The sequence below is a fragment of the Phocoena sinus genome, chromosome 13 (assembly GCF_008692025.1).
Source record: "Phocoena sinus isolate mPhoSin1 chromosome 13, mPhoSin1.pri, whole genome shotgun sequence".
Lineage (NCBI taxonomy): Eukaryota > Metazoa > Chordata > Mammalia > Artiodactyla > Phocoenidae > Phocoena > Phocoena sinus.
In genome coordinates, this window is record NC_045775.1 from 31,542,995 (window position 1) to 31,566,760 (window position 23,766).

Below are 23,766 nucleotides of genomic sequence, written 5' to 3' on the forward strand. Positions count from 1 at the left end.
TCTTCCTCCTCCTCCTCCTCTTCTTCTTCTTTCACTACTTGCTTTAGGTGTAAGGTTAGATTGTTTGAGAGTTTTGTTTCTTGAGGTGAGATTGAATTGCTATAAACTGCCCTCTTAGAGCTGCTTTCGCCGTGTCTCATAGGTGTTGGGCTGTGGTGTTTTTGTTGTAGTTTGTTTCTATGTATTTTTTGACTTCCTTTTTGATTTCTTCAGTGACCTCTTGGTTACTTAGTAGTGTATTGTTTAGCCTCCACGTGTTTGTGTTTTTTATAGTTTTGTTTCCTGTAACTGATTTCTAATCTCATAGCATTGTGGTCAGAAAGATGCTTGATATGATTTCAATTTTCTTAAATTTACCGAGGCTTGATTTGTGACCCAAGATGTGATCTATCCTGGAGAATGTCTGGTGTGCAGTTGAGAAGAAAGTGTAATCTGCCACTTTCTGGTGGAATGTTCTTTAAGCATCAACTAAGTCTATCTGGTCTATTGTGCCATTTAAAGCTGTGTTTCCTTATTTATTTTCTGTCTGGATGATCTGTCCATTGGTGTAAGCGGGCTGTTAAAAAACCCCACTATTATTGTGTTACTGTCAATGTCCCCTTTTAGGTTAACATTCGCCTTATGCATTGAGGTGCTCCTATGTTGGGTGCATAAATATTTACAGTTGTTATATACCTTCTTCTTGGATTGATCCCTTGATCATTATGTAGTGTCCTTCCTTGTCTCTTGTAACAGTCTTTAACTTATTTTATTATTTTACTTTTTTAAACATCTTTATTGGAGTATAATTGCTTTTCAATGGTGTGTTAGTTTCTGCTTTATAACAAAGTGAATCAGTTATACATTTACATATGTTCCCATATCTCTTCCCTCTTGCGTCTCCCTCCCTCCCACCCTCCCTCTCCCACACCTCTAGGTGGTCAAAAAGCACCGAGCTGATCTCCCTGTGCTATGCAGCTGCTTCCCACTAGCTATCTATTTTACGTTTGGTAGTGTATATATGTGCATACCACTCTCTCACTTTGTCACAGCTTAACAGTCTTTATTTTAAAGTCTATTTTAACTGATATGAGTATTGTTACTCCAGCTTTCTTCTGATTTCCATTTGCATGAAATATATTTTTCCATCCCCTCACTTTCAGTCTGTATGTGTCCCTAGGTCTGAAGTGGGTCTATTGTAGACAGTGCATATACAAGTCTTATTTTTGTATCCATTCAGCCAGCCTGTGTCTTTTGGTTGGAACATTTAATCCATTTACATTCAAGGTAATTATTGATATGTATGTTCCTATTACCCTTTTCTTAATTGTTTTGGATTTTTTTTGTGTGTGGGTCTTTTTCTTCTCTTGTGATTCCCTCCTAGAGAAGTTCTGTTAGCATTTGTGGTAAAGCTGGTTTGGAGGTGCTGAATTCTCTTAGCTTTTGCTTGTCTGTAAAGCTTTTGATTTCTCCGTCGAACCTGAGTGAGATCCTTACTGAGTAGACTAATCTTGGTTTTAAGTTTTTCCCTTTCATTACTTTTAATATATCCTGCCACTCCCATCTGGCCTGCATTGTTTCTGCTGAAAAATCAGCTGACAACCTTATGGGGATTCCCTTGTATGTTATTTGTTGCTTTTCACCTTGCTGCTTTTAATACTTTTTCTTTGAATTTAACTTTTGTTAGTTTGATTAATATGTGTCTCGGCATGTTTCTCCTTGGGTTTATCCTGTATGGAACTCTGTGCTTCCTGGACTTGGCTGACTATTTCCTTTTCCATGTTAGGGAAGTTTTCGACTATAACCTCTTCAAATATTTTCTCAGACCCTTTCTCTTTCTCTTCTTCTTCTGGGACTCTTATAATTTGAATGTTGGTGCATTTAATGTTGTCCCAGAGGTCTCTGAGACTGTGCTCATTTCTTTTCATTCTTTTTTCTTTATTCTGCTCCTCAGCAGTTATTTCCACCATTCTATCTTCCAGCTCACTTATTTTTCTGCTTCAGTTGTTCTACTGAGTCTTTCTAGTGTATTTTTCATTTCAATTACTGTGCTGTTCATCACTGTTTGTTTGTTCTTCAGTTCTTCTACGTCCTTGTTAAACATTTCTTGTATTTTCTTGATCCATGCCTCCATTCTACTTCCTAGATTTAAGATCACCTTTACTATCATTACTCTGAATTCTTTTTCAGATAGATTGCTTATTTTCTCATTTATTTGGTCTTGTAAGTTTTTACCTTGCTCCTTTGTCTGTACCATATTTTTTTGTCATCTCATTTTTCTTGATAGGTGGGGCTGTGCTCCTGTCTTGCTGGTTGTTTGGTCTGAGGCATCCAGCACTGGAGGTGGCAGGCAGTTGGGTGGAGCCAGGTCTTGGTGCCAAGATGAGGACCTCCGGGAGAGCTCATACCGATTAATATTCCCTGGAGTCTGAGGTTCTCTGTTAGTCCAGTGGTTTGGACTTGGCACTCCCACCACAGGAGCTCAGGCCTGACAACAGGCATCTCAGAATTGGATCCACTGTCCAGCCTCGTGGTTGTACTGAGACACCGTGCTGAGCCATTGTTTGTCATCCAGAAAATTGCCTCAGTCCGGCCAGCCCGTGGCTGCTGCCAGAGCCTGTGTACACCAGGTGGCCACACACATGCACAGCAGGCACCCAGAGTATCCACAGCCGCCACTCAGCTCTCTAAACAACACACTTTATATAAACAATCTATGGATCAAAGAGGAATTATCAGGGGAAATTTTAAAATACATATAACAGAACTAAAGGAAAATGAAAATACAGCATAGCAAAATTTGTGAGACATAGGTAAAACAGTGCTGAGAAAGAAATTTAAAAAAAGAAAAGCCTCAAATCAAAAGGAAAAGCCACAAGTCAATAACCTAAGTTTCCACCTCAAGAATCTCAAAAAAAGAAGAGCAAACTAGAAGCAAAGCAAGAGAAAGGAAGGAAATAATAAAGATACAGTAGAAATCAGTAAAACTGAAAACAGAAAAACAGAGAAAAATCAGTGAAACAGTTGGTTCTTTTAAGAGATCAAAAACTGACAACCAACCAAAAGGATGCATGCACCCCAATGTTCACTGCAGCACTAGTTATAACAGCCAGAACATAGAAGCAACCTAAATGACCACTGACAGAAGAATGGATAAAGAAGATGTGGATAATATATACCATGGAATATTAGCCATAAAAAGGAACAAAATAGCGCCATTTGCAGATATGTGGATGGACCTAGAAATTGTCATACAAAGTGAAGTAAGTAAGAAAGAGAAAAACAAATATTGTATAAAATTGCTTATATGTGGAATCTAGAAAAGTGGTACAGATGAACTTATCTACAAAGCAGAAATGGAGTCACAGATGTAGAGAACAAACTTACGGTTACCATGGGGGAAAGGGGAAGGTGGGATGAACTGGGAGATTGGGACTGACATATATATACTACTATGTATAAAACAGATAACTAATGAGAACCTACCGTATAGCACAGGGAACTCCACTCAATGATGTGTGGTGACCTAAATGGGAAGGAAATCTAAAAAAGAGTGGATATATGTATACGTATAACTGATTCAGTTTGCTATACAGCAGAAGTTAACACAACATTGTAAAGCAACTCTACTCCAATAAAAATTAATTTTTAAAAAAATCAACAAACATCTAGCAAGATTGACAAAGGAAAAAAAGTGAAGACACAAATTACCAACATAAGGAATAAGTCAGGAATGAAACATGAACATCTCTACACACCCTGCAACTACGAAAGGACAGTAAGGAAACACTATTCAAATATTTGACAAACATAATTTAGTGCTATGCATAATCTCTTTTAAAAGTTTGTTATTAGGCAACTGTTTAAAAATGTTAAATGCTTTGTATGATTTAATCTTTTGATTGAACATTTTCTTCAGAGAGCTATAAAGCTAAAAGATTATAATTTTCATCATAAAACCATGAAGAATGTTTCATCCTTATACTGTTCGGGTGTCTAGGGGAGCCTTTCTAATCCTAACAACTCGTCACCAACATATAACGATGATTTAGAAGAAATGAACCAATTTCTCACAAAATGAAACAAAACAAAAAACTACCACAACTTACCCAATATGAAGTAAATAATTTGGATAGGGCTTCCCTGGTGGCGCAGTGGCTGAGAGTCCGCCTGCCGATGCAGGGGACACAGGTTCGTGCCCTGGTCCGGGAAGATCCCACATGCCATGGAGTGGCTAGGCCCATGAGCCATGGCCGCTGACCCTGCGCGTCCGGAGCCTGTGCTCCGCAACGGGAGAGGCCACAACAGTGAGAGCCCCGCATACCGCAAAAATAATAATAATAATTTGGAGAGTCCTATACCTATTAAATAAATAAATTGAATTGGTGATTTCAAAACATCCAAAAACCTCTCCAGGTCCAGATGGTTTCACTGAAAATTATAGCAAACTTTTAAAGAATTAACACCAATTTTCCACAATCTCTTCTAGAAAATAAAATTGAAGGGCATACTTTCAAATTCATTTTATTAAGCTAGTATTACCCTGATTTAAAAAAAACAAAAAAAAACAGATAAACACAGAATAAAAAAGGAAAACTACAGACCAACATCCTTCATAATTACAGATCCTTAACAAAATATTAGCAAATCAAATTTGGCAATACACAAAAAGAATCATACACTATGACCAAGCAGAGTTTATTCCAGGGATGCAGGTCTAGACCAATATTCTAAAACCAACCAATGTAATCCACCACATTAAAAAGCTAAAGAAAAAAACCACATAATTCATCTCAATTGAGGTAAATAAGAAGAGTATTTGACAAAACTCAGTACCCATTCATGCAGAAAAAAAAAACCTCTCAGAGAAAGAGGAATAAGAGGGAACTTCTTCAACTTGATAAAGAGCATCTACAGAAACGTATATTTAACATACACTTAAGAGTGAAAGACTGAATACTTTCCCCTTAAAACTGGGGAAAAAGACATAATGTCCCCTCTCAACATACTCATTGAACATAGTGCTGAAAGTTCTTGCCAGTGCAATAAAACAAGAAAAGGATATAAAAAACACAAATTTGAAAGGAAAAAATAAAACCATCCCTATTTGTCAGCTACATGATTGGGTAGAAACTGCAAAGAATCTACAAAAGCAAAAAAAATAAAAACCTAGAACAAACAAGTGAATTCAGTATGGTCATAAGATAAACATGTAAAAAAAATCAACTCTATTTGCAATGAACACATGGACACACAAAATAAAATATTATAAAAAAACCTCACAAACCCAAAATATTAGGTACAAATCTAACAAAACAAGCACAAGATTTGTATGCTAAAAATGGCAAAATATTGATGAAGGAAACCAATCTAAATATAAATGAAGAGACATTCAATGTTCATGGAATGGGAGACTCAACATAGTAAGGGTGTCAATTCTCCCACTCCCCTCATATTAATACATGGGTTTAGCACAACTCCTACCAATATCCCAAGAAAGATTTTGTGTAGATATTGACAAGATTATTCTAAAATTTATATGAAAAGGGAAAGTAACTAGAATTACTAAAATTCTAATTTGGGAAAAGAATAAAATGAAAGGAACCATCCTACCCAATTTCAAGACCTATTTTACAGCTATAGTAATAAAAACTGTGTAGCATTGGCAGATAGAGAGAAACACATGGAACAGAAGAGAGAACCTAGAAATAGACCCATAAAAATATGCCCAATTTTTGACAAAAGTACAAAAGCAATTCAATGAAGGAGGGACTGCCTTTCCAACAAATGGTGCTGGAGCAAATGGACATCCATAGGCCAAAAAATGCACTTCAACTTAAGTCTCATACCTTATGCAAAAATAACACAAAATGTATCATGGACTTAAATGTAAAATGTAATACTATAAAGCTTTTAGGAAAAAAATACACGAAAAAAATTTCAGGGTCCATGGATATTCAAAGAGTACTTAAGACTTGACACCAACCCATAAAAGAAAAATACTGATAGGGACTTCCCTTGTGGTCTAGTGGGTAAGATTCCACGCTCCCAATGCAGGCGGCCCGGGTTTGACCCCTGGTTGGGGAACTAGATCCTGCGTGCATGCTGCAACTAAGAGTCCACATGCCACAACTAAGGAGCCCACATGCCGCAACTAAAATGGTCCTGCATGCCGCAACAAAGATCCCGTGTGCCACAACTAAGACCCAGCGCAGTCAAAATAAATAAATAAATAAATATTTTTTAACAAGTAAAATACTGATAAATTGGACTTCACCAAAATTTAAATCTTTTGCTCTGAGAAAGCCCCTGGAAAGTGGATAAAAAGACAAGGTAAGTAGTGGGACAAAACATTTCCAAGCCACAGGCCCAACAAAGTATTAGCATCCAAAATATATAAAGACCTCTCAAAACTCAACAGTAAAAGAGCAAACAATTAGAAAATGGGCAAGAGACATGAAGAAACATTTCACTCATATGTGATAGGACATATATACAAGTTTTTGCTACAAGTGTTTATAATACAAAAAGACAGAAAGTGACCTCAATGTTTCTCAATAAGGGACTAGTTAGCTTTTGGATCTGCCACCTGCGGCAGAACTGCCGCCAAGGTGCAGATTTTCATGAAGACCTTCCAGGGATGACCATCACTCTTGAAGTTGAACCCTCAGATACAACAGAAAATGTAAAGGCCAAGATCCAGGATAAGGAAGGAATTCCTCCTGACCAGCAAAGACTGATCTTTGCTGGCAAGCAAGTGGAAGATGGACGTACTTTGACTACAACATTCAAAAGGAGACCACTCTTCATCTTAATGTTGAGACTTCATGGTGGTGCTAAGAAAAGGAAGAAGTCTTACACCACTCTCAAGAAGAACAAGCATAAGAGAAAGAAGGTTAAGCTGGCTGTCCTAAAATACTATAAGGTGGAGGAGAATGGCAAAATCAGTCGCCTTCGTCGGGAGTGCCCTTCAGATGAACGTGGTGCTGGAGTTTTTATGGTGAACCACTTTGACACACAGTATTGTGGCAAATGTTGTCTTACCTATTGTTTAAAGAAACCAGAAGACAAGTAATTGTGCACTAGTTAATAAAAGACATGACCTAATTAAAAAAAAAGAGACTAGTTAAATTATAGTACAACTAAATAATAGTATGTAGCCATAGAAAAGAATAAAGGTGATAATCTTAACTGCTATGCTCTCCAAAATATACTGAAAAGGGGGGAAAAAACAAAGATACTAAAAAAAGGTGTACCAAAAACACACACACACATACACCACACACATATATACACATACACAAGCTTATCATGAAAAAATCTCTACACAAGAAACTTGTAAATTGGTTACCCCTGCGTAGAATGCAAGAACAGTGGAGCAGAGGAGTGAGATGGAAGATTTTCACTGTATAATCTTTTGAGCTTTGAATTTTGTGATTGTGTTCTATAAGTTAAAATAACTTTTATAAAGCATTATGGTTTTTAATTTAAAAAATGAAATAGGATACTTTTTATATTTGTCATGTTCAATATTGAAAAGTATATTAACTATATAAAAATGTAAATATGAAAAACATTTGAAAAAATTACCACGGACTAAGATGAGTTTATAAATTAACTGTATTTTCAAGAATTTGCTACTATGGATTATTAAATGTTGATGAGTTCAATAGCAAACATGTTAGCGTAAAAATGTAAAGTAGCAACACAACTAAGAACACTGTAGTGGGACTGCCCTGGTGGTGCAGTGGTTAAGAATCCACCTGCCAATGCTGTCCTAAACGCCCAAAGCCTTGCCACCCTCCAAAATACACTGAATGTGCTTAAATAATCCACTGTCTCCCTTTCCACCCACTAAGACTCTCAATCTCTCATGAACAGGTGTGATTTCAGTTACAGATATTGAGAAAGGCACTCTAAATAAACTAATGTAAACAACATGTAGCTTATATTTTCCTAAAGGTACAGTTGGCCATTCAACTCGGGGTTTAATCCACATATAGCTTAAGAGCAGGCCTTCCATATCCACGGTTCCACTGCATCTGCAGATTCAACTAACCACCAAGTGTTGTACTGTAGCATTTACTACTGCAAAATATCCATGTATAAGTGTACCCATACAGTTCAAACCTGTGTTGTTCAAGGGTCAACTGTATTTGTGATTTTATAAAGAAGTATATTTGTTAATTTAAATGAAAGTACAACTGATAGAATTTCACAGACTACTACTTTAAAAAACGAAGATGTTTAAGAAATAATGAAGTAGCCTGTATCTATTCAGGAGTACTTCTTAGCCTAGCCTTAGCTCCTCAAAGTTATGTTATGTATGCATATATATCTAGAACATAGTTAATTCAACCATTTATCCAATGATTAAGAAGATTTACACATTTGTGCTGCATTATTTTTTTGAAGATACTATATTAGTTCTTTAAATGATATCTATATTTGGAACTATCTTATCATTCACTATATTATAAATACTTTGATGCAAAATCCTGGTTATCCTTTTACTACCCTATGAAGCCAATCACAAGATTTTGCATACAGAAGCTCCTCAAATATTTCTTGAATTTAATTGGGTTCTCCAGTGGAACAGAGTAACAAGGGTTCTGAAAGTACCTCTCTGCTTGTTAAGTCAAGAACTAAGAATTTTAAAAACCAAATACTAGGACACAACTAATTTAAACCAAATACAAATTATTTTCTTGTGAAAAGCAGAAAACTTTATCTTACATAGCACAATGGACAAATCTCAGGGTATAGATCCGAATTTTACTCTAATTATTAGTGCTATGTCCCACTGGCAATTCACAAGGTGTTACAAGAGTGCACCAGCACAGAGCCAACCTGTACAGACTGGGAGAGGTTTCTGTTGTTGTTTGTTTGGTTGATTTTTTTAGCTCCTGGAGCTCAAAGAAATCTCTGTCAAAATACTATGGAAACACAGGCTAAGTAACAGAGACTCCAGTGATTATACACACCAAGGAATACTGTGTTTGAAAAAAAACAATCACTTATGAAACTCATTAAACAAACATATTGCTAACCTTCAACCATCAAAAACAAAACCAAATAAAAACAAACAATAAAACAGCAAGCCCTGGCGAAAGGGAAGAATCTGATTTCAATAGTTACCATATTATAGTATTCAAATGCCCAGTTTTAAAAAAAGGAAAAAAATCACATAGCATACAAAAAAACAGGAAAGTATGGCATGTTCAAAGGAACAAAATTAACTGAGAGAAACTGGCTAAGGAAGCCCAGACATCAGACTAACTAGGCAAAAACTTTCAAACAACTGACTTAAATATGCTCAAAATGCTTTTTTAAAAAATAGTAAACAAAACCTAAGGGACCTGTGGGATAACAAGTAGACCAGAACATGCATTATGGGAGTCCCAGAAGGAGAAGAGAGAAAGGGACAGAAATAACATTTGAGGAAATAATGGCTGAAAACACCCCAAATCTGATGAAATACATTAATCTACAAATTCAAAAAGTTCAATAAAATCTAAGTAGGATAAATTCCAAGAAACACACACCAAGGCACATTATAATCCAACTGTCAAAAACAAAGACAAAAAACCCTAAAAGCAGCAGGAGAAGCAACTCTTCATGTACAAGGGGTCCTCAATAAGATCAGCAGCTTATTTCTTATCAGAAACTGCGGAGGCCCAAATACAGTAGGATGGCATATTTAAGTGTGGAAAGAAAAAAAATGTCAACCAAGAATTCTATATCTGGCAAAACTGTCCTTCAAAATGAGGTACAGGGCTTCCCTGGTGGCGCAGTGGTTGAGAGTCCGCCTGCCGATGCGGGGGACACGGATTTGTGCCCCGGTCCGGGAAGATCCCACGTGCCGCGGGGTGGGCTGGGCCCGTGAGCCATGGCCACTGAGCCTGCGCGTCCGAAGCCTATGCTCCACAACGGGAGAGGCCACGGCAGTGAGAGGCCCACGTACCGCAAAAAAAAAAAAAAAAAAAAAATGAGGTACAAATTAAGATGTTGCCAGATAAACAAAAGCTGAGGGTGTTCACTACCATCAGACCTGCCCTACAAGAAGTGCTAAAGATAGTCCTTCAAGCTGAAATGAAAGGACACTAAACAGCAACTCAGTCATATGATGAAATAAAGGTCTCTAGTAAAGGTAAATACACTGGCAAATATAAAAACAAGTATTACTGTATATCTGGTTTCTAACTTTGCTGTATTTCCTATAGGATTTCAAAGACAAATGCATAAAAAATAACTGAGTCCATGATACTGGATACACAATGTATAAAGATGTAATTTGTGACGACAGCAACATAAGGGGGTAAGACTGAGCTGTATGTTACTGAAGTTAAGTGCACATCAATGCAAACTAAACTGTTATAAATTTAGGACATTAAATGTAATTCACCACAAAGACAATATCTAAAAAATACACACAAGCGATGTCCCTGGTGGTCCAGTAGTTAAGACTCCGCCAGGTTCTATCTCTGGTCAGGGAACTAGATCCCCCATGCCATAACTAAGAACCAACATGCCACAACTAAAGATCCTGCATGCCATAACTATGACTCAGAGCGGCCAAATAAATATTTTTTAAAAATACACACAAAAGGAAATGAGAAGGAAATGAGAATGGTTCACTACAATAAACTAATTAGAAAAAAAAACAAGAAGGCAGTATGTAATGGAGGAAATGAGCCACAAAAAAGGTATAAAATTTCACAACAAAACAGCAAAATGATGGCAGAGGTCCTTCCTTATCAGCCATTAACTTTAAATTTAATTGGGTTAAACTTTCCAATCAAAGCCAGATTGGCAGGATGGATTAAAAAACATGATCCAACTATACGCTGCCTATAGAGACTCACTTTATACACAAAAGTATAAATAGTTTCAAAGCGAAAGGATGGAAAAAGACATTCCATGAAAACAGAAAACAAAAGAGTATTAGTGTGGTTATTCTAATATCAGACGAAATAGGCATTAGATCAAAAACTGTTACAAGAGACAAAGAAGGACATTTTATTTTGAAAAAAGGGTCAATTCATCAAGAAGATAAAACAATTGTAAACATATATGTTAACATATACACACCACTATTTATAAAATAGATAACCAACAAGTACCTACTGTATAGCACCCAGAACTACAGTCAATATCTTGTAACAACCTATAAGGGAAAAGAATCTGAAAAAGAATACATACACACACACACACACACACACAACTGAACCACTGTGCTGTGCACCTGAAACTAACACAACATTATAAATCAACTATACTTCAATAAAATTTCTTTTAAAAACAAATAAATATATATGCACAAACAACAGACCCCCAAAAGATATGAAGTAAACATTGACCAAACTGAAGGGAGAAATATTAGTTCAATACACCAATTTCAATAACACAACATCTAGATAGAAGGTCAATAAGGAAGTAGAGGACTTGAACACTATAATCCTAACAGACATATAGAGAACACTTTACCCAGTAACAGTAGAATACACATTCTTCTCAGGTACGTATGGAACATTCTCCAGGATAAGCCATATGTTATGCCACAAAACAAAGACTCAATAAATTTAAAAAGACTGAAATCAGACAGAACCTTTTCTGACTAAGAATAAAGATAGAAATCAACAACTGCGGGAAAACTGGAAAACTCACAAATATGTAGAAGTTAAACAACACATTCTTAAACATCCAAAGGTTCAAAGAAGAAATCCTAAGGGAAATTAGAAAATACTTAGGGAAAACACAACATACCAAAACTTAAAGGATACAGCAAAAGCAGCACTTGGATGGATATTTATGACTATAAATGTCTACGTTAAAAAAGAAAAAAGATATCAACAACCTAACTTTACATGTCGGGGTACTAGAAAAGAAATTAAACTCAAAGCTAGGAAATAATAAAAATTAGAGATAAATGAAACAGAGAACAGAGAAACAACAGACAGAATCAATGAAACCAAAAGCTGCTTCTTTGAAAAAAACCAGCAAAATTGACAAACCTTTTATAGACCATCTAAGAAAAAGAAAAGACAAAAATAACTAAAATCAGAAATGAAAGTGGGGACATTATTACCACTGCCCTCACAGAAATAAAACAGATTGTAAGAAAATACTATGAACAATTACACACCGAAAAACTAGATAATACAGAATAAATGGACAAATTCCTAGAAACACACAAATTAACCTAAACTGACTCAAGAAGAAATTTAAAATCTCAACATATAACAAGAAATCAGTAATCAAAACCTGACTCAGTAATCAAAACCTTCCAACAAGGAAAGATGCAGGACCAGACAGCAGCACTGGTGAACTTTACCCAACATGTGAAGAATTCCAAAAAAACAGAAGAAGGAACAGTTCTTAACTCATTCTGTGAAGCCAGCATTACCTTAATACCAAAGGCAGATAAAGACATCATGAGAAAATTACAGACCGATATGCTTTATGAGTATAGATGCAAAAATTCTTAACAGAATACTAGCAAATTGAATCCAACAGCATATTAAAACAGCACCTCGACCAACTGGGATTTATCCCAAGAATGCAGAAGCAATTCAACATTTTAAAAAAATCAATATAATAGACATTAATAGAATAAAGGAAAACACACATGATCACTCAATTAACTCAGAAAAGGCATTTGACAAAACCCAACATCCTTTCATGATAAAAACACTCCTAAAATTAGAAATAGATGGGAACTTCCTCAACATGACAAAGGGCATCTATGAAAAACCCACAGCTAAACTGAAAGCTTTCACCCCAAGATCAGGAATAAGACTAGGATGCCCACTTTACCACTGCTATTCAAAACTGTACTAGATGTTCTAGCCAGAGCAATCAAACAAGAAAAAGAAATAAAAGGCATCCAAATGGAAAGGAAGAAGTAAAACTATTTTTATTTACAGATGACATCATCCTATATGTAGAAAAGTCCCGAAGAATCCATAAGAAAGTTACCAGAGCTAGTAAATTAATTTAGCAAAGTTGCAGAACAAAAATCAACACACAAAAAGCTGTTGTGTTTTACACCTACAAGGTACAATCTGAAAAGGAAATTAGGAGTGTAATTCCATTTAGCAACTAAAAGAATAATAGCATCTAAAAGAATAAAATATCTAGGAATGGATTTACCCAAAGAGGTGGAAGTATCTTACCCTGAAAACTACAATATATGGCTGAAGAAAATTAAAGAAGACCTAAATAAATGGAGAGACATCCTGTGTTCATGGGTAGGAAGACTTTATATTAAGATGCCAATACTAACCAAAATAATCGACAGATTCAATACAACTTCTATCAAACTCCAATAGCCTTTTTTGCAGAAATGGAAATGCCAATTCTCAAATTCATATGGAATTGCTGAATAGCCAAAACAATCATAAAAAAGAAAAACGAAGTTGTAGGACTCCACTTCTTAATTTCAAAACTTACTATGCTATGCTACAGTAAACAAAACAGTGTGGTACTGCCATAAAGACAGACTCATAGACCAATGGAATAGAACAGAGAGTCCAGAAATAAACCTATACATCTACGGTCAATTTATTTTTGACAATGATGCCAAGTCTATTCAGTGGGGAAAGATCAATCTCTTCCACAAATGGTGCTGGAACAACCAGATTTCTATATGCAAAAGAATGAATTCATTTCTCCATCTGTGGAAATGAATTTTCCACAGATTTCCACATGTATTCGGTGTGAGTTCCACCTAACTCACACCAAATACAAAATTAAACCCCAAAAGGATCAATGACCTAAATATAAGAGCTAAAACATAAATTTCTTAGAAGAAAACTTAGGGGTAAATCTTCATGATCTTGGATTTTGCAATGGATTCTCAGATATGACACCAAAAGCACAAACAATGAAAGAAAAAAATAGATAAACTGAATTTCATCAAAATTTAAAACTTTTGTGCAAAGGACATTATCAAGAAACTGAAAAGACAGCTTTTTGGTTGTGTTTTAATGGGAGAAAATATTTACAAATCATATAGCCGATAAGGGTCTAATATCAAGAATATACAACGATGTCCCAACATTTAACAACGAAAACACAAACAACCTAATTTTTAAAATAGGCAATGGACTTGAACAGACATTTCTCCATGGAAGATATACAAACGGCTGTTAAGAACATGAAAAGATGCTCAACATTATTAGTCATTAGGGAAATACAAACCCAAACACAATGAGGTATCATTTCACATCAACTAGGATGGCAATTAAAAACAAAAAAAAAACAGAAAATAACATATAAGTGAAGACGTGGAGAAACTGGAACCTTTGTACATTGCTGGTAGGAATGTAAAATCATGTGACTGCTGTGGAAAGCGGTATGACAGTGCCTCAAAAAGTTAAACATAGCATTACCAAGTGACCCAGCAATTCCACTTCCAGGTATATACCCAAAAGAACTGAAAAAGGGAACTCAAACAAATACTTGTATACCAATGTTCACTGTAGCATTACTCACAATTGCCAAAAGGTAGAAACAACCCAAGTGTCCACGAACAGAGGAACGAATAAACAAAATGTGGTATACACACGCAATGAAATATTATTCAGCCTTAAAAAGGAATTAAATTCTGATACAATATGGATGAGACATTATGCTAACTAAAATAAATCATACACAAAAGGACAAATATTGTATGATTCCACTTACATGAAATATCTGGAATAGGCAAATTCATAAAATCAGAAAGTAGATTAGAGGTTACCAGGGGCTGGGGGAGGGGGAAGTTAGGAGTTATTGCTTAATATGTACAGAGTTTCTGTTTGAGGTGATGAAAAGTTTTGGAAATAGATAGTGGTGATGGTTGCACAACCTTATGCATGCAGTTTTTGGCACTGAATTTACACTTAGAAATGGTTAAAATAATTTTGTTATATATATATATATATATATATATATGGTTTTTTACCAAAATAAGAGAAAAAGTTATTAAACATATGGACAGAAATCAGAATCCTATCAAAGTCCTTAAACAAAACAGCTGTGAATGCAATTATCAGTAAGTGCATTCCATTACAAACTACTGAGCCATACACAGAAATCAATTTACCTGCAAATGGTTTAGATTGTAAGTAAAATAGAAAATGGGACTTGTCTATATAGAAAGGGAAAAGTTTGTTTCAGAATTATAAAAGAATAACTGGAATTTAAGTTAGCTTATTACAAAAAGTCTCTAATTTAAAACTCAACTTTTTTTAAATTCCAAGACTTATTTTTTATCTATTTTTAAAATTTTTATTTTTAACCCTGAACCAAACTTTCTGTACACTAGGATTGGAGTGTTTTAACACATATGGGAAGGTTACAGATTTTCTTTTTACCACCATATACAAGTTTCATAAAAGCAACAATTATGTTTCATTTTTTAATTGTCCATAATGTTTGCCATACAATAAATACTCAACAAATTTGGTGAATAAAACCAAACCAGTCAAAATCAGCAGGAAAATTTTGAAAACTCTTTTCAAAATCACCTTCCCATTACAATTTTAAAATACCTACTTTAAAAATAATATGAGTAGTTCAGGGTCCATAAAACCAAAACTTTAAATTACTTCTTTTCTCCAGTGTATGCTCCCTTCCCCAACTCCAATGGGAGATTTCCAGAATCTGACTTTATGAGTAATTTCTTTTACTGATTTGTGTTTGTCTGCCTGAGGCAGCTCAGTCTAGAAAGGAAAGTCAAAAAGCACTCATCTTCATAACTGGACGGCTGGACTACTCAAGGTACTGCTGAAGTGCCTGAAGTGCTCCTGGCTCACTAGTTCATACAGTAATAATACAGGTATCGTTTGCATTGTTTTCTTTCATCTTTACTGCTTTGTTTGTGGTTTGGTATATTAAAGGTTTAATTATGAAATAAACTTGAATATGAAACGCAAACTTTATTTGATAACTACTAAAGCAAACTGTACTATTAATATCAATGACAATTAAGTTTTGACTTTTAGAACTCATCCTAAGGTATTTTTTTCTTAAAGCATAAGGGGTTTGGGGGGAACAAATTACCACTTTAACTGAGGGAATAATGTAATTAAATTCTCCCAAATCAGGCAATTTATAGCCACAGACATGACCCTGGCTGGCTATGAGAATGAGCCTCTCAGATCTCTGACTCCAGGGGAAATACTTGACTGTGGGCCCCAGCTGCTGCACTCTGAAATCCATCACTGTGCATGGAGGCCACACTTCTCAACTGGCTGCTGCCAGGCAAAGAGCACCATAGGCATACTAAGGCAGCCCTAGTCCTGGGAGATGAGGAATTTTTGTGATAGGCAACTTTGGCTCAAGGACTTCTGAGGTCTTGGTGAACTTCCTTAGAACTACGACACTTTCACCCAGACTTCCTTCCTTACCTCTCTCCTTCACTTGGAGTCAGACTTACATCAGTCTGACAACTCTCCTTGCCTCTGTCCTCATTTTCTCTCACGAGCACTTCTCCTAATAAATTTCTTGCATGCTTAATCCCATCTTGGCATCTGCTTCTCCCTTGCAGCATTAGACTGATTTTTTCTATTTTGCCATTTCAAATGAATTATTTGTTTCCCTATTTGCTAAAATAGGATACACCAAACATGACAATTCCAATGCCTTTTGACTGGTAAAGATCTCAACTAACTCCTCAGTAAGTATATTCTTGAGGGGACAAGATCAGAACTTCATACAATTCAACATATGTACTGAGCACCTGCTATACATGAGAAATATGCTAAGCATTACAGGGAATACAAAGGTGAGCAGGATCCTATCATGCTCTCAAATAGCTCCCAATATCGTGGAGGAGAGAAGCCACAGATACAAACAAACTTTAAAGGGCAGATTATCATTAAGTACTAAAATTGAAGTATAAAGTACTAAAGAAATTAAGAGATTCATTCTATTTAGGGGATGGAATTGTAGTAGAAAGCCTTTGTAGAGATGGTATTTGAAATGCACATTGAAAGGCATCATCAGGGCCTTCAGGTTGTACCTGCCTGTAATTAATAAGGACAATCCAACAAAGATCCCTTCCATGCTTGCACGCTTGACTACCCACAATGTGTAAATTCCTCCTATCACAATTCTCTCACACCTTCTCATTCCCAGAGTACTGATGGTTTCCTAGTTCCCCTCCAAAGGTGTTCCTCTCCCAGTATCCCCCCTTTCATCACCATTACCACTTAGACTCCTATGCCAGAATCCTGGGAATCAGCTTTGACTCCTCTCACTACCCTGTCATTCAACTACCAATCTACCTCTAAATCTAAACTCTGTCCACTACTTCCCTGGTGGTGCAGTGATTAAGAATCCACCTGCCAGTGCAGGGGACACAGGTTCGAGCCCTGGTCGGGGAAGATCCCACAGTCCGCGGAGCAACTAAGCCCGTGAGCCACAACTACTGAGCCTGCGCTCTAGAGCCCGCAAATCACAACTACTGAGCCCGCATGCCACAACTACTGAAGCCTGTGAGCCTAGAGTCCGCGCTCCACAACAAGAGAAGCCACCGCAGTGAGAAGCCCGTGCACTGCAACGAAGAATAGCCCCCGCTCGCCACAACTAAAGAAAGCCCATGCGCAGCAACGAAGACCCAATGCAGCCAAAAATAAATAAATAAAAATAAAATATGTCCACTTTTCTTTATCCCCACAGCTACTGCCCTAGTCAAGACCACCATCATCCCTTCCATGAATTGCTGCAAAAGTCCCCTAACCTACCTTCCTGCCTACAGTTCTGCTGCCATTTAATCCAGGCTCCACAGAGCAGACAGTGATCCTTCAAAATTCATATCTAATTATCAATATCCTGCTTAAAACCTTTCAGTGGTTCCTCACTGCTCACAAGATAAAATGAAACAATTTGGTTCACAAGACCTGGCCCCACGCTCCAGACTCCAGCTACTCAGAATTCCTAAGATGCTGAGCTCCTCTTGGACTCCAAAGACTCTTTGGACCACAAACCCTTGGAACACACTTCCTCCTCATCCTCACCTGGCTAACTCCGACTTCCACTAAAATGTCACTTCCTTCACTCCCAAATATAAACATACAAGGATAGTCTCCTAGCTTCCTATTGCCATCCCAAGACCATTACTTCTCAGCCCTTTCCTTTATGGTCTATGCTGTCTTTTCATTAACTACCACCTTTAAAATTATTACTTTTTTATACAGCAGAATCCTTTTGTCAAATGCAATTCTACACAGAGCCCAATATGTATAAGAGTTAAGCTTCTCAGCCTAACTCAAGGAGTTTCAAAACCCTCTTCATTCAGCCTCCTTCCCTCCTAAGACACTGCTTCCCTAAAACCTAAGGTGCAGGACAATTAGAACACCACTGTCTGTATTATACTGCCTACTTAAAGGAAGAAACACAATACAGTGGAAAGAGTTGTCTCTGAAGCTAAACAGACATAAGTTCAAATCTTGATTCTACTCATTAGTCACAAGATCTTGAGCAATTTGCCTGAGGATCCATTTCCTCATCTGTAAAACTCAGCTGTAAAAATCACCACCTTGAGAAGTCAATGGGTAGAACAGAGATAAGTATGTGAAGTACCAGGCATAGTGCCTAGAATACTGACACAAAGCAGGAAATCAATAAAATACTATCTGCTATGGCTTATCCAGGACATGTAGGTTAACATTCAAAATCAATTAATATGATTTACCATAATACTGAGAGAATAAAGGAGAAAAACCTTATGATTATTTTAAGAGACACAGAAAAATCATTTGACAAACTTCAATATCCATTTGTGATTTTAGAAAACCCCAAAACTCTCAGAAAACTACAAGTGGAAGGGGAAATCCTGAATCTGATAAAGAGCATCAATGAAAACTAACATCATCCTTAATGGTGAATTAAGACATGCTTTTCCCTTAAGAATGAGAACAAGGCAGGATGAGCACTCTCCCTACTTTGACTCAACACTGTAATGGAAGTCCTGGTCAGTAAAATAAGAAAAAGAAATAAATATAAGACTCTATTTGCATACGACATAATTATGTAGAAAATTCTATAAAATCTACAAAACAACTACGAGCAAGGTCAAAGATACAAATCAATATACAAAAGTTAGCTACATGCTTTTGTTTTTTATTCAGATGTATCATCTTTATTAAACAACTCTTTTGAGTTTCATAATGCCTTTCTTTTTCATGCATTTTCGGCATACTGAAGGACTCGATGCATATTTAAGGACTTCCAAATGATAGCAATATAAAATTTCTGAAATTCCCTCTCTCTTTCCCCTTAGAAGTCTCTCTCCTTCATCTCCCATTTGGACTAAATTCTCTCTAGGCCTGGGCACATGTGTTACCCTGCAACTTCTCTTTATTGCTCTCCAAATTTTCACCTATTGTTTATATACTTGTAGCAAACAACTGGAAAATAAAATTTTAAAACAATTTATAATAGCATCAAAAAGCAAAATATTTCAGATTAAACATAACCAAAGACATGTAAGACTTCTACACTTAAAGTGTTTCTGAGAGAAATTTAAAAGTCTAAATAAATGGAGACCTATACTACATTCATGAATCCAAAGATTTGCTATTGTTAAGATGTCAATCCTCCCTAGTTATCTACAGATTCAATGCAATTACAATTAAAATCTCACCAAGATTTTTTGGTAGAAATTGACAGAATGGTTCAAAATTTATATTGAAATGCAAAACCTAGAAACAATAAAATAATATTTTAAAAGAAGGAGGACTTACACTACCTAACTTTAAGACTTAATATAAATCTACAGTAATCAATAGTGTGGTATTCGGGTAAAGATAAACAAAACATCAATGGAATAGAATGGAGAGTCTAAAAATATATATTTTTTATATATATATTACATATTTAAATATACATTTACATTAATATATAATATATATTCATTAATTTTCACAAAAATAACAACAGAATCCAACAGGGAAAGGAAAGTCTCTTTGACAAATAGTTCTAAAATAACTAGATACAAGCATAAAAAATATGAATCTCAATTCTTACCTCATATCATACACAATTAATTTGAAATGGACCACAGATTATGTAAAAGTTAAAACTATAAAGCTTTTAGAAAATAGCATTAGGACCATGTCTTCATGACTTGGTGGCAGGCAAGGGGTTCTGGGACAGGGCACAATAACCTTAAAAGAAAAAAAACCTGATAAATTTGACTCCATCAATATTAAAAACTCGGGTTCATCAAAAAACACCATTAGGAAAATGAATAGACAAGCCACAGGCTAGAAGAAAATATTCATGAAACATATATCTGATAAAGGACAGTTAACCAGGATATACAAAGAACTCCCACAACTCAATACTGTAAAGAAAAACAGCTCAATTTTTTTAAATGGGCAGCAGATTTACACAGACACTGCCCAAAAGAAGATATACAAATAACCTACAAGAACAAGAAAGAGTGCTCAATATCATTAGTCATCAGGATATAGCAAATTAAAACCACAATGAGGGCTTCCCTGGTGGCGCAGTGGTTGAGAATCTGCCTGCTGATGCAGGGGACATGGGTTCGTGCCCCGGTCCGGGAAGATCCCACATGCCGCGGAGCGGCTAGGCCCGTGAGCCACAACTACTGAGCCTGCGCGTCTGGAGCCTGTGCTCCGTCCGCAACGGGAGAGGCCACAACAGTGAGAGGCCCACGTACCGCAAAAAAAAAAAAAAAAACACAATGAGATACCCTACACACCCACCACAACGACTACAATTGAAGACTAATAACACTGAGTACTGGCAAGGACGTAGAGCAACTGGAACTCTCATACATTGTTGATGGGAACATAAAATGGTACAACCACTTTGAGAAAAGGTCTGGGAGTTTCTTATAAAACTAGCAGACACTTATTCTATGAGCCATTCCTCCTGATATTTACCCTAGAGAAATGAAAACATTTCTACAACACAACCTGTATAAGAACATTCATGGCAGCTTTATTCATAATGGCCCCAAACTGGAAACGTCCCTGGTATACATCCACTTGATAAACTTTTGACACGTTCATATGATAGAAAAAAGGAATGAATTCTTCATAAACACAATCTCAAAAGCCTTTCCAAAAATATATACTGTACGATTCTATTTATATGATATCCTAGAACAGATAATATTAACCTATGGTAGGATGACAGAAGATCAGAAGAGCAGTTGCTTCTGGAGGTTGGGGGCAGGAACTGACTGAGAAGGCACATGAGGGATCTTCGATATCTTGGTAGAGGCTTAGGTTGTACTGATTTGCCAAAATTCATTAAATGGTACAATTAACATTTGTGTATTCTATTATATGTAAATTTTACCTAAAAAACAAAAAGCACTGCAAACAAATACTGAACTCTAAGTTAATGACATACATGCTGAAGTATTTAGGGGTAAAGTGTACCGATGTCCACAACTTACTTTGAAATCCGTCAAAACGTAAGTTGTATTGGTGGATGAATAGAGAGATGGATAGGCATGTGATAAAGCGAACAGTAAAATGTAAATTATAAAATCCAGGTGTAAACTGTAAAATAATTCCTTACCTGCTCCCATTACCCTTTTCTAACTCATTGAGATTTCTAATCCATGGAGCTCTCATTTACACCTCCATTATGTCTCTTATAGCTTCACTTCCAATCATCTGAAACATCTCTGTTCTCTTTGTCTCTACTGCAGCCACCTGCAACCAACTACCCTTCTCTACCCATTTACCTAAACTGATGAGTGCTGCCTGAGGAAAATCTCACAACCACTAGACCAATGAATGCTACTCCAAATTTATAACTTCCACACTCAGCACTGCTGAGCAATTCCCTTCTAATTCACTGGTTGGCTCCTTCTCCAGACTCCACAGCAGCAATTCCAAAACTGGATTATGCTTCTTAAACTCCTTACTCATTTCTCTTTCCTCACTCTATGTAAAGGATCTTGCCTTTCATTCCATCATGAACATAGTGGCTACCGAGCATGAACTACCTGCTCCCCAACCTACAAACCCATTTTATCTCACCTCCTCCCACCTCAGAAGAAAGGATGTCATCACTCCTGCCAGAGGTAGCGGATCATCATCAATACTGCTTACAAATGCAGACTCTGTAACCAAGTTATACTTTCCAAACCTCAGTTTTCTCTCTTATAAAATAGAGACAATAACAGTATACTGTGAGAATAAGAGAACACATGCCAGGCACTTAAAATAGTACCTGGCAAATAATTCAAGGCAAATCCCACTGCTGTGTTCCTCAGCTCATCTTGTTCAGTACCTTCACTAGCATTCTCTATCAGCTCCTTCCCCAAAGCCTCCTAACATAAACAAGTTTCCATCACCTTCAAATAAAAAACAAGTGTCTTCCCCAAATTGAACCCCCTTCTTGTCACAGAAGTATCTCTTTTCCCTTCATTTCCAAGCTTCTAGGGGGAAAAAAAAATCTGAAGAAACTCATCTGTTCTTGCTATTCTTTTTCCATGCTCTTCCATCTTCTATTCTCACACCGAAACTGCTTGGACGTAAGTGACCCCTAAGCTGTCAAATCTAACTAACACTTTTCAGGCCCCTTATTTGACTTTTCTATAGCCTGATACAGTTAATGACACTTTTCTTGAAACTCCTTCCATTCTCAGCTTCTCAGACACTAGGGTCCCATTCTTTCTACCTGACTCTTTCCTTCTTAATCTCCTTTACTCATGCCTTTCCCTCTGCTCTTCCCCTACACCCTATTGTCCATTCTATTTCCCCAGCTCTGACGCCAGCCTTATTTCATTCTTATCTCTAATCATTTTCAGTGGGTGGCCTCACCTACTTTAACACCTTCTTTGAGGTACAATTAACATACAATAAACTGCACATATCTGAGCTGTAAAATCCGTTAAATTTTAATATATGTATACGCTCCTGAAACTACTGGTACAATCAAGACAAATGAACATAAACGCCTCCCCCCAAAATAACTACTGACTTGCTTTTTGTCACTATGGATGCATTTTCTAGAAATTTATAGTATATACTGTGGTGTTTTTTGAGGGGGCAGGGGGCAGTTTCTTCGGCTTCTTTCATTCAGCTTATTTTGAGATTCAGCAACGTTGTCTTGTATATCAATAGTTCATTCCTTTTTACTGCTGAGAAGTATTCCAATGTGTGACTATATCACAATTTGTTTATTAATTCACCTGCTGATGGACATTTGGGTTGTTTCCAATTTTCTGCTGAACAGAACTGCCATGAACATTCATGTGTAAGTCTTTCATAGGATATAAGCTTTGTCTATTCTCATGGCTCTACTCACACACCTGGAAGTCCCAAATCTGCTTCACCAGATACCAACAACCAGTTGTCAGTTTGACAAGTCCACCTGGATAACCCAAAATGACTTTTAAATCAACAAGTTCAAAACTCATCTTATAATGCCACTCTTTCCACCCCAGCAGATTCTCCTCCTACATTCTCTATCCTGACTAAAGGCACTCAAACCAGAAACTTAAGAATCCTCCTACTCTTACCATTTTCCCCAATCAATCAGTGAGTTACTAGATCCTGTCAATTCTGCATTTTAAACATCTCTCAAGTAAAATCCATCTCCACACTTCCATCCTAATTCAAATGCATATCATCTCTTGGCTGGACTATTAACCCTAGCCTTCTTCTAACTTTTCTCCTTACCTTGGGTCTCATTATTCTCCAATCCATTTTCTATTCTATGGCCAAAGCGGATTTTCTAAAATTGAAATTTTATGTTACTCCCCTATTTAAAATTCCTCAATGCCATCTATCCCCTCAAGATAAA

At 36.5% G+C, this 23,766-nt stretch overlaps 1 protein-coding gene and 1 pseudogene across 2 annotated transcripts in view; one reads left to right on the forward strand and one right to left on the reverse strand.

The window, feature by feature from the left end:
* The window catches only part of SOS1 (SOS Ras/Rac guanine nucleotide exchange factor 1), a 160,480-nt gene that overhangs the window by 133,193 nt on the left and 3,521 nt on the right, over positions 1-23,766 (reverse strand). The gene's annotated exons all lie outside the window — the stretch shown is intronic.
* LOC116764578 lies at positions 6,527-7,054 on the forward strand (annotated as a pseudogene).